Source organism: Theropithecus gelada, chromosome 14 (genome assembly GCF_003255815.1).
Source record: "Theropithecus gelada isolate Dixy chromosome 14, Tgel_1.0, whole genome shotgun sequence".
In the NCBI taxonomy this organism is placed as follows: Eukaryota; Metazoa; Chordata; class Mammalia; order Primates; family Cercopithecidae; genus Theropithecus; species Theropithecus gelada.
In genome coordinates this window covers 62,992,699-63,005,210 of record NC_037682.1, presented here as the reverse complement: position 1 = coordinate 63,005,210, position 12,512 = coordinate 62,992,699, and the positions used below count along the sequence as shown (strand labels likewise).

Here is a 12,512-nt window from a genome sequence, read left to right as displayed (position 1 = left end):
GGTATGCCTCAATGTCTTGTTTAGATTGAGTCTTATTTCTAAAACCTTTTACCTTCTTGTACCTGGATATTTATATATTTTCCCAGATTGGAAAGTTTTTACCTATTTTTTAAATTAAGCTTTCTGTCCTTTTCTCCTCTTGTTCTGCCTAAACTTCTATAATTCAAGAATTCGCTCTCTTGATATTGTCCCATAAATTCCATAGGCTTCTTACTTTTTTCTCCTTTGTTTTCTTTTTTCTTTTTTTTCCAGATAAAAAGTTGAGTTTATTAGGGAAATATGAGAGGCATAGACACTCCCAAGTGACAGAAAGAAAAGTCTAAAAATGTCCCTTCAAGCCAAGTGGGGGCCTGGCCTTGACCTCCCCAAATCAACAAGAAACTGGTGGGTCTGCAACAACATTCTCTGGCAGGCACATTGCCAGGGCATGAGTGTCTTGGCCAGGACTGCCCCCCACTTCCCACCAAAGGTGGTGAGGAGATAAAGACTGTTCACAGAAGCAGTGTAAAGGCAATGAGAACTTTAAGGAAAGTTTGAGAGAGAGAGAAAGAAAGATAGAGGCGGGGAGGACCTTCACAAAGAGTCCCAGGGTTTTGGCTGTGAATGTCTCAAATACCTTGACAAGTAGATCTATAAAATGTTACTGAAAAGGTAAAATGCCTAATGTCGTTTCCAACAGTTCCTCTAGACTTCTCCCCACATAACACACCACAGCCCAGATGGCAGAGCCCAAAGGCCACACTTTTGAAAAAAGAAAAACAAGAATAAGCCCTGTTGCTCTTTAAGGAGAAAGGAAGGAGCTGAAGGCTACTGGGGCCTTTCCCATGTGGCCTGTGTTGTATAAAGCAACTTCCCGGCAGCAGCAGGTCACTGTTCTAGGTGAGTGTCTCACCTTTTGTTACCCGTGCTTCAATGTACTCTATTCTCCGTTCAAGGGCTGTCAATTTCTCGTTTAGTGTTGCAAGTCTTGAACGACAAGACATATGGAACGAGTTGAGAAAGTCTGCCATTTTCTTGATGTTGCTGGTGATTATCTCAATGTACTCCCGGTTAGGCCAGTCCTGGTGAATCTCCTGCTGCCCTGGATCCTCCTGTCCCGCCGTGGCGGCCACCTGAGGAAGAGCGACTGCTCTCCTTTGTTTTCAAATTTTCCTCTGCTTGATCAATTCTGCTGTTGATTCTATTTGATGTTTTTTCATTTCTGTTGTATTGCTTAGCTCCAGAATTTAAAAAATTTCATCTGTTACATTTGTCTTCCTAGTTTTTTTTTTTTTGAATTATTTCTCTGTATTTTCTTGAGTCTAAGATTTTTAAAAACAATTATTTTGAATTTTTTATCAAGTAGTTGATAGATCTCCATTTTTGGGGGTCGGCTACTAGGAAGTCATGTTCTTTTTATGGTGATGGCTTAGCATTTCAAGTTTCTTACTGTGTTACATTGTCTTTTCATTTGGTGGAGTAGTCATCTCTTCCAGACTTTTTGGACTGGTTTTGGTGGGGAAAGACTTTCCCCTAAAAAGAGGGGTGAAAGCATTGGCTGGGTGGGGTTCAGTGGTTTTGGCACTGGAGATGGCACATCGGTATAGTCTCCATGAAGCTCTGTCTGCTGAGATCATGGTAACTAAAATTGCAGGGATCCTCAGCGGCCAACCCTGGGGATGTCTGAAGAAGCAATGAGGGCTGTTGGGGTCTATTGTGGCAATGACTGCTAGAGTCCTTCAAATCCTTTTCTCCCCTCAGGGAAGTTGTTGCTGAGGGGATCCCTCTTGGCATTGGGTCCAACTTGGAGGCCTGCTTGAGTTGACAGTGGCACCCATGTCTGATGAGTAGTGCTCATGGAGGCTTGAAGTAAGGCATGCATAGAATGACTATTGCTTTGAGCCTGGCGTGGTAATGGCACCAGGACCTGGGGTTCAGACACTCATACTGTTAAATTTGTAATGGTATGTGAAGTGTGGGTGCTTATGAAGCAGTCATGGATGGGAGCACAGTTGTACATAAAGCTACAATGGATCTGGGGTTTAGCTCTCTATGGGCACATGCTGAGATGTTAGCTCTGGGTGCAAATTGCTCTGGTGTCTGAGGCATGGGCCTACATTGTGCAGCCTTGGATCTAGGATGGGAGCACAGGCTAGCTACCTTAGTGGCAGCTGAGCTGGTGTCTCAAGTGTTGGCATGCACAGAGAGACTTTGGCTTCAGGGTCTGGGTGTGAATTAGCTTGCTGTGGTGATGGATCTGGTGTCAGAGGCATGGGTAGGCACAATGCAGCCACAGAGCCAGGATCTGGAATGTGGACACTTGTGGAGTGGCCATGGCTTGGAACATGCCGTATTGGGAGAGGTGGCAGCTCTAGTCCTGGAGAGGCACAACAGCAGCTGCTTTTTGGTGTGTGTGCAGCTGTGTCTCCCTCTCTGGGATTCTCCAGTATGAATGGTCATTGATTGCCTAAGTTGAAGAAGATGCTGGTTTCTTTTTCAGAGCAGACCACACTGGGAACCACAGTGGTACCTGCCCCATGGCTGATACAATCACGCCTGTCTTCTTTGTTTGTAGCCACCTCAGGTATGCCCTTCTCACCAGTGATCCTTTGTGTGGATATTCTCTATTTTTGCTCCACCATGTTGCTGCAGATTCTTAAATTGGCTCTTGAGGCCTCCCAGGGCTATTTTGATTTGTGGATAGCTCTCTATTTGTGTGGGTAGGTATATGTTGGGAAAGAAGGCTGGCATCTCCTACTGTGCCAGTTATCTTCTACTCTGCCATTGTGATGGCATCCAGTATTTTTTTTTTTTTTTTTTTTTTTTTGAGACGGAGTCTCGCTCTGTCGCCCAGGCTGGAGTGCAGTGGCCAGATCTCAGCTCACTGCAAGCTCCGCCTCCCGGGTTCCCGCTATTCTCCTGCCTCAGCCTCCCGAGTAGCTGGGACCACAGGCGCCGCCACCTCGCCCGGCTAATTTTTTGTGTTTTTAGTAGAGACGGGGTTTCGCCGTGTTAGCCAGGATGGTCTCGATCTCCTGACCTTGTGATCCGCCCGTCTCGGCCTCCCAAAGTGCTGGGATTACAGGCTTGAGCCACCGCGCCCGGCCGATGGCATCCAGTATTATTTTAAGATGTCAATATTTACTATAATCCAGGAATTCTATTATAATTTATTCTAGTTGTAAACTTAAAATGATTTTGAAAAACTATACATCTCTTCATGCACTTAATGAGTTCATGGCAAATGTTGGAGGATCTCTCTAAAGAACATGTTCAGCCTCTGGTGTTTGATCTGAAACTTTCAGAATGGGAAAGATTTAGATGATCCTCTTATCAGTCTAGAAATACTTTTAAAAACTCATCACTCCCACTTTAGGATTTTAGTGTTTTCAGTTTCAGTCCTTCTTGAGGTTAAGCAGTAACCAAGGATCTATATTGTATGCAAAACAGTGAAAATATTTGAAAGGAAGCACTAACCATGGAAAGGAATAACTGGTACCAGTCACTGCAAAAACATGCCAAATTGTAAGACCATCAATGCTAGGAGGATCAACTAATGAGCAAAATAACCAGCTAACATCATAATGTCAGGATCAAATTCACACATAACAATAGTAACCTTAAATGTAAATGGGATAAATGCTCCAACTAAAAGACAAAGACTGGCAAATTGGATAAAGAGTAAAGAGCCATCAGTGTGCTGTATTCAGGGGACCCATCTCATGTGCAGAGACACACATAGGCTCAAAATAAAGGGATGGAGGAAGATTTACCAAGCAAATGGAAAGCAAAAAAAGGCAGGGGTTGCAATCCTAGTCTCTGATAAAACAGACTTTAAACCAACAAAGATCAAAAGAGACAAAGAAGGCCATTACATAATGGTAAAGGGATCAATTCAACAGGAAGAGATAACTATCTTAAATATATATGCACGCAATACAGGAGCACCCAGATTCATAAAGCAAGTCCTTAGAGACTACAAAGAGACTTAGACTCCCACACAATAATAATGGGAGACTTCAACACCCCACTGTCAACATTCGACAGATCAATGAGACAAAGTTAACAAGGATATCCAGGAATTGAACTCAGCTCTGCACCAAGAAGACATAACAGACATCTACAGAACTCTCCACCCCAAATCAACAGAGTATACATTCTTCTCAGCACCACTTTGCACTTATTCCATAATTGACCACATAGTTGGAAGTAAAGCACTCCTCAGCAAATGTAAAAGAACAGAAATTATAACAAACTGTCTCTCAGACCACAGTGCAATCAAACTAAAACTCAGGATTAAAAAACTCACTCAAAACTGCTTAACTACATGGAAACTGAACAACCTGCTCCTGAATGACTACTGGGTCCATAATGAAATGAAGGCAGAATTAAAGATGTTCTCTGAAACCAATGAGAACAAAGACACAACATACCAGAATCTCTGGAACACATTTAAACCAGTGTGTAGAGGGAAATTTATAGCACTAAATGCCCATAAGAGAAAGCAGGAAAGATCTAAAATTGACACCCTAACATCACAATTAAAAGAACTAGAGAAGCAAGAGCAAACACATTCAAAAGCTAGCAGAAGGCAAGAAATAACTAAGATCAGAGCAGAACTGAAGGAGATAGAGACACAAAAAACCCGTCAAAAAATCAATAAATTCAGGAGCTGGTTTTTTGAAAAGATCAACAAAATTGATAGACCACTAGCAAGACTAATAAGAAAAGAGAGAAGAATCAAATAGTTGGAATAATAAATGATAATAAAGGGGATATCACCACCAACCCCACAGAAATACAAACTACCATCAGAGAATACTATAAACACCTCTATGCAAATAAACTAGAAAATGGAGAAATTCCTGGACACATATACCCTCCCAAGACTAAACCAGGAAGAAGTTGAATCCCCGAATAGACCAATAACAGGCTCTGAAATTGAGGTAATTAATAGCTTATCAACCAAAAAAAGTCCAGGACCAGACGAATTCACAGCTGAATTCTACCAGAGGTACAAGGAGGAGCTGGTACCATTCCTTCTGAAACTATTCTAATCAATAGAAAAAGAGGAAATCCTCCCTAATTCATTTTATAAGGCCAGCATCATCCTGATACCAAAGGCTGGCAGAGACACAACAAAAAAAAGAGACTTGCAGACCAATATCCCTGATGAACATCGATGCAAAAATCCTCAATAAAATACTGGCAAACTGAATCCAGGAGCACATCAAAAAGCTTATCCACCAAGATCAAGTTGCTTCATCCCTGGGATGCAAGGCTGGTTCGACATATGCAAAGCTATAAACATAATCCAGCATATAAACAGAACCAAAGACAAAAACCACATGATTATCTCAATAGATGCAGAAAAGGCCTTAGACAAAATTCAACAGCCTTTCATGCTAAGAACTCTCAATAAATTAGGTATTGATGGGACGTATCTCAAAATAATAAGAGCTATTTATGACAAACCCACAGCCAATATCATACTGAATGGACTGGATGGAACAGACTGGCTCTGCTTTAGTTCTCCCTAGGAACAGGATGTCTTTCAATGTTTTAGCCCAGGGTGTCATGTTGCCTCAGGAACAAAACCCAGAGGGGTCTTTCTAGGGTCCCTCAAGTGTGGTTCAAATGTGGCACACACCCAGGTGAAACTCAACCTATCCTGGTCAACTTTCTTGAGCCTTGGGGGACCAGCTTGGCATGAATTCTAGCCTATTGCCCTTTGCTGCCTACCTGTAAATAATAAATCTGCTTCATGTAAATTGTGTGGGTGTTTTGTCTCATAAGCCTCTGACAAGTTAGTAACCATTGCATGGTGAAACTACTTCACACCCAGAGCCTTGTGTTGTAATACCCCAAAGGTTCCACATCTTAACTTTTAACCTTTATTTTAGGTCGTAACTTTTGTTCTGCTCCCAGAGTAAAACATTTCTATGTGCCTTGTTCTTTCCTATACTTTCCTTGATATGCCAGACATCAGATGTAATGGTAATTGAGCTGAAGTGTTTCAAGTAGAAATAAGACTTCCCAAAGAAGAAGCCACACAAGACGTGGGGTCAAGCTGGAACAAAGTCTAAGAATGCAGGAGTATAGGATTGTTGGTAAGGGTGGGCTTTACTTGAACAAACATTCTCTTTAGAAATGGCTTTGCAGTTTTTGCCCATTCAGTATGATGTTGGCTGTTGGTTTGTCATATATGGCTCTAATTTAAGATATGCATCTTCAGTACTTAGAGTTTTTAAACCCGAAGGGATGTTGAATTTTATCAAAAACATTTTCTGCATCTATTGAGATAATCATGTGGTTGTCTTTAGTTTTGTTTACGTGATGAACCACATACTGTATAGGCAAAAGCTGGAAGCATTCCCCTTGAAAACTGGCACAAGACAAGGATGCCCTCTTTCACCGTGCCTATTCAACATAGAATTAGAAGTTCTGGCCACAGCAATCAGGCAAGAGAAAAGAAAAAAAGGGCATACAAATAGGAATAGAGAAAGTCAAACTATCCCTGTTTGCAGATGGCATGATTCTATATCTAGAAAACCCCATTGTCTCAATCCCAAAGCTTCTTAAGCTGATAAGCAACTTCAAAGTCTCAGGATACAAAAGAAATGTGCAAAAATCACTAGCATTCCTATATACCAGTCAAGCCAGGGGCCAAATCATGAACTCACTCCCATTCACAATTGCCACGAACAAGGATCAAATGTCTAGGAATACAACTAAGAAAGGAAATGAAAGATCTCTACAAGGAAAACTCCAAACCACTGCTTAAAGTAATCAGAGATGACACAAATGGAAAAACATTCCATGCTTATGGATAGGAAGAATCAATATTGTGAAAATGGCCATACTACCCAAAGCAATTTATATATTCAATGCTATTCCCATTAAACTACCATTGGCATTCTTCATAGAAGTAGAAAAAGCTATTAGGTTGGTGAAAAAGTAATTGCAGTTTTTACAATTATTTTCAATAGCAAAAACCATAATTACTTTTGCATCAACCTAATATTTTAAAATTCATGTGGAACCAAGTAAGAGCCCAAATAGCCAAGGCAATCCTCAGCAAAAACAAAGCTGCAGGCATTACCCTACCCAATTTCAAACTATACTACAGGGCTATAGTAACCAAAACAGCATATTACTGGTACAAAAACAGACATATAGAGCAATGAAACAGGATAGAGAACTCAGAAATAAGACTGCACACCTATAACGATCTGATCTCCAACAAACCTGACAAAAACAAGCAATGAAGAAAGAATTTAGTAAGTAGTGCTGGGAGAACTGGCTAGCTATATGCAGAAAGTTGAAACTGGATTCCTTCTTTATGCCTTATACAAAAATTAACTCAAGATGGATTAAAGACTTAAATGTCAAAGCTAAAACTGTAAAAACCCTGGAATATAACCAATGCAATACCATTCAGGACATAGGCATGGGCAAAGATTTCATGATAAAGATGCCAAAAGCAATTGCAGCAAAAGCAAAAATTGATAAATGGGACCTAATTAAATTAAAGATCTTCTGCACAGCAAAAGGAACTATCAGAGTAAACAGAAAACCTATAGAGTGGGAGAAAAATTTTGCAAACTATGCATCTGACAAAGGTCTAATAGCCAGCACCTATAAGGAACTTAAGTTTACAAGAAAAAAAAAATTAAAAAGTGGGCAAAAGATATGAACAGACACTTTTGAAAAGAAGATATATGTGGCCAATAAACTTAGGAAAACAAGCTCAACATCTCTGATCATTAGAGAAATGCAAATCAAAACCACAATGAGATACCATGTTAGTCAGATGGCTATTATTAAAAAGTCTAAAAATAACAGATGCTGGCAAGTTTGTAGAGAAAAAGGAACACTTATACACAGTTGATGGGAGTATAAATTGGTTCAACCATTGTGGAAGATATAGTGGTAATTCCTGAAAGACCTAGAGACAGAAATATCATTCAACTCAGCAACCCCATTACTGAGTGTATACCCAAAGGAATATAAATCATTTTATTACAAAGCCACATGTATGCATATGTTCACTGAAACACTATTCACAATAGCAAAGACACGGAATCAACCTAAATTCCCACCAACGATAGATTGGATAAAGAAAATGTGGTACATATATACCATGGAATACTCTGCAGCTGTAAAAAAGAACAAAGTCATGTGCTTTGCAAGGAAATGGATAGAGCTGGAGGTCATTATCCTTAGCAAATTAACACAGGAACAGAAAACCAAATACTGCATGTTCTCACTTATAAGTGGGAGCTAAATGATGAGAACACATGGACACAGAGGAGAACACCACATACTGGGGCCTACCGGAGGGTAGGAGGAAGGAGAGGATCAGGAAAAATAATGGATACCAGGCTTAATACCTGGGTGATGAAATAGTCTGTACAACAAAGCCCCATGACACACATTTACTTATGTAACAAACCTGCACATCCTCCACATGTACCCATGAACTTAAAAGTTAAAAAAAGCCTCCTACTTCCTTTTAAACAGGATAGAATTCTTGGTCTAGTTTTTCCTGTAGAAATATCAACTTAAAAAAAAAAACATGAGAAGATCACTCTTGTTTTAGGATTTATGGTATCTTACCCCTCTCTCCCACTCCTCTGGTCATGAAAGAATACCATGCATGCGAGAGTTTAGCTCTTATTCCTGAAAATATTCTCCTTGATTGTTTGCTTTGTCATGGGAAGTTGGCAGCTTGACATAAACTTGTTTCTGCTTCTCATAGAAATGCTAGTGATTTTTGCACATTTCTTTTGTATCCTGAGACTTTGAAGTTGCTTATCAGCTTAAGAAGCTTTGGGATTGAGACAATGGGGTTTTCTAGATATAGAATCATGTCATCTGCAAACAGGGATAATTTGACTTTCTCTATTCCTATTTGTATGCCCTTTTTTTCTTTTCTCTTGCCTGATTGCTGTGGCCAGAACTTCTAATTCTATGTTGAATAGGCACGGTGAAAGAGGGCATCCTTGTCTTGTGCCAGTTTTCAAGGGGAATGCTTCCAGCTTTTGCCTATTCAGTATGTGGTTCATCACATAAACTAGCCTCCTCACCATTGTTCAAGGAGAAGGGCACCTAAATAAAGTGCATGATTGACTCGTTTGGCTGATTACCAAAGTATTTAGGTTCATAAGAGTGAAAAAGGGAAGCAGCAGCCTCAATCCGCAACATCTGCCCATGCAATTATGCTTTAGAGACTGTGGAGGTTGCCATGCTTGAACACATCTGAGCAGCAGGAGATAGGTCAAATTAGGAGTGAGGAGACGTAAGTGCAGTACAGGCTCCAGTGTAGAAAGATGAGGGGAATGTATAGTCTGTAATGAGGCAATCTAAAAATGGTTTATTCTCAAGTGGTAGCCCAACAATGAGGCAATTTCTCTGGTTCTTCAACTCTTCAAGAGAATAATCATAAAAGATTTATAAATAATCCCATTTCTATGGAACACTGAATCTGAGAGGAGAAAGCAGCCTTTAGAAGCAAGCTATCCTAGCACTGTGGATAGATGTCATTCTTACTGCCAGAATGATTGGGCAAGATAACATATGGAATCATTAAAGAGAGAAAGTGAATTTGTTCCTCCACTAAAAAGGTTTATAGAGTAGTACTGACTATAGATTTTCCTTCCTGTCTTTCATTGGTAGGAGTGGGTATGTAGAGAAGTACAATGTATCAAGCTTCTTAGGATTGATTAAAGAGTCAGAAATACTATGAATGATATAAGGTTTATTATAGGTATGAGACCTTAGGTCAGCAGGGGTAACAGCCAGGAAGAAAACATGGATGTGAATTGACAGAAAGTAAGAATTAAACAGGAGCCAGGATGGACTGGAATACACAAGGACAGCCTAGAGTCTATTTCTGTCCTTCATTATTTCAAACCTTGACAATGCCAGTGATTTTCAAAAGGAGCTGGTACCATTTACCATAGAGCTGCACAATGTACCTAGTCTAGGACTTGGAGAAAGAGAAGGAAGGGATTTAAACAGCAGATGATGCCCCAAGCCAATGAGGTGAACCTGCAATCAATGGTAAGGAGCATGAGCTGCAGCAGTACGATTCTCTACGCTGATCTTCAGAGAATGGTTACTGCTTCATTTCTGCCTTCTGGCATCACAAAACTATATTTTGTGGCCAGCCTAGCCAGGAACCACAGAGGGAAGGGAAGTCTGGGTAACATGGTTCCAGCTTGGTCAAGATGACATAGTACAAAGCCCCTATGGCATTAAACACATCTGAGAAGTCTTGGCTGAACTAAATGGAGATTAGTGGCTCCTCTAAGTAAAAGTCCATTATCTCACCTATTTTCTCTATCACATATCTAATTATCTTTCTAATTTAGCTATTCCAAGGGGCGAAATTTATTCCCTTTCCCTCATACTTGTATCCCTTGAATGGTTATGTGTCTATTAATCACATTCATCTTTATTCAACTTATTTCACCAATCAGGACTGAGACAGGAAGTAATATTCTTACAGAAAGATGCTCATTCCAACTCATCATTGCTAGTAACATAACTGGACACTTGGGCTATTTGTTCCATGTGAACTTACTTTCTCTAGTTGCTGAAAACAAAAGTAGTCGACGATATTTCCTAAAAAGGAGATTAGTTTATTTTAAAACACTGAAGACATAATACTGGTTTGTGTTGGTCATATGTTACAGAACAAGACATGTCTGGGTCAAAGGCCAGACAAGGAACAATAAGCAGAAGGCATTCCTCTTTCATGTGACTTCCTTTGTGACAATTTGGTAAAATCCCACTTCATCCTCTACTGCAGTTTTAAATCTAACACAGGAAGGTGACAGGAAAACTCCTGGGGGTGTTTTGAAAATTGTATCAGAATGAATTATAAACTGGAATTGACTAAGATCAATGTTAATTGGATTTGGTAGAATGTGGCTGTCATCTATGATTCATTTTATGTTTATTCAAAGACCCATTCTGGCTGATGTAGAAAAGCCTGAAGCCAATTATATTTTTACATAACTGGGTCTGTGGCTATAAGATTTATGCTTGTTTTACAAGGAATTGTCTAGGGGTGTTTTGTTTTTACCAACATAGAGCTGATTAGGTGGGTGTAACTCTAGTTGAAAAGCCTCAGATGTACATGAGTGGGTGCCAGGCAGCCAAGGGGAGCAGAGAAAAGCTGACTTTGTTTATACAACTATCTGCAGAGAAGCAAAATGGAGGGAGCTTTCTAAAGCCAAGGTCAGTACATTCATAAGTCATGATGAGAACATTCTCTGGCCTTTCCTGGAACTTGTTCCAATTACTCTTCTCCAATTATCATCACCTCCAACCCCCCAGTGCCTTTTAGTGTATGGTAAGTATTAAGAGGCATGTTTTTATTCTTTATGTGCCAGGTACTACAGAAGCATTTTATGTTATCACATTCTTATAAAAAATCTGTAAGGGGCTGCCATTAGTTTCATTTTCAAGAGGAAACTGAGGCTTACATTATACAACATGTCTGGTCTGACAGATACTGTTTCGGGTCCATCTCTGCTCTTTGATTTCAGAGCAGAGGTTCTTAGCCACCTGTTAAGAACATAAAATCACAACAATGCCTCCTCTCTCAACTGTCTCCCAATCTTTACTTTTTCCGTGAAGACCTGTAGACTCAAAAGAGGCTGATGGTAGTGTATTTTATTCCCACTTTAAGTGCTAGTGATGGGAAAGAAACATTTGTGTGACAGGGAAATGTGACATTGGCTTTGAATAAGAGATTCAATTGTTGGACTTATTTGTCTTATCTTCATAATATGCATTCTCCAGTGTATATTCCCTTCCATCCTGTTTGGAGATAACACCTTCAGCATGAAAAGGCCTACCCCATGATTACTGCTGACAGTGGGACTACATGCTGTAATGTGCTTCAGCTCATACCCCAAGTATAATAGAACTTGTCATGAGTGGTTGTCCCTGGGTGGAATAGTAGCATACGCACAAGTTATATTCTCCTTATCTGCTATCATTCAACACCATGTGAAGACACTAGAGATGATTGGTGTTTGGTCTTGGTCTATGGTAGACCCAGCAGACCATCCAGGGAAAAATACTTTGGTATGGGGTTTCTAAGGTTATTCTTTCAGAAAGTTCTTAGTGTAATACGAATCCTACTAGTTTGAATTAAGACCAGGTTTTAAGAGCCCTCATGCTATATGCACACTCTGCTTTACATGGTATAAAAAGATTTTAGGCATTATGCCAAGGAGATATCCTGTGACAAAAGTTCCTGGTCACTTTCCTCAGCACTAGTGCTATTGCTGGACTTGAATATCATCTTCTCCAATGCCTGGGCTTATGATTAGGAGATCATCTATAAAATAAGTTTCTGGCTCAGACTTTTATTTGGAGTTGAGGAAAAGATACTAATCAGTAGATTACATTTGGCACTAAAATTATGTTCATAGAAGCCTATCTTCTCTCAATATTAGATTCAGACATTGGACTGCAGAGACCTTGAAAAAGATAGAGGAATGACCACCTCTTAT

General features: G+C 40.0%; 1 pseudogene across 1 annotated transcript; it reads right to left on the bottom strand.

Annotated features, from left to right (window-relative positions):
• Window positions 1-255: 255 nt before the first annotated feature.
• LOC112605916 lies at window positions 256-8,636 on the bottom strand (annotated as a pseudogene). Its single transcript, XR_003115571.1, has 2 exons — window positions 8,599-8,636; window positions 256-1,134 (listed from the first exon to the last, which is right to left on the bottom strand). The product of XR_003115571.1 is annotated as a protein BRICK1 pseudogene (transcript).
• Between the last annotated feature and the right edge of the window lie 3,876 nt (window positions 8,637-12,512).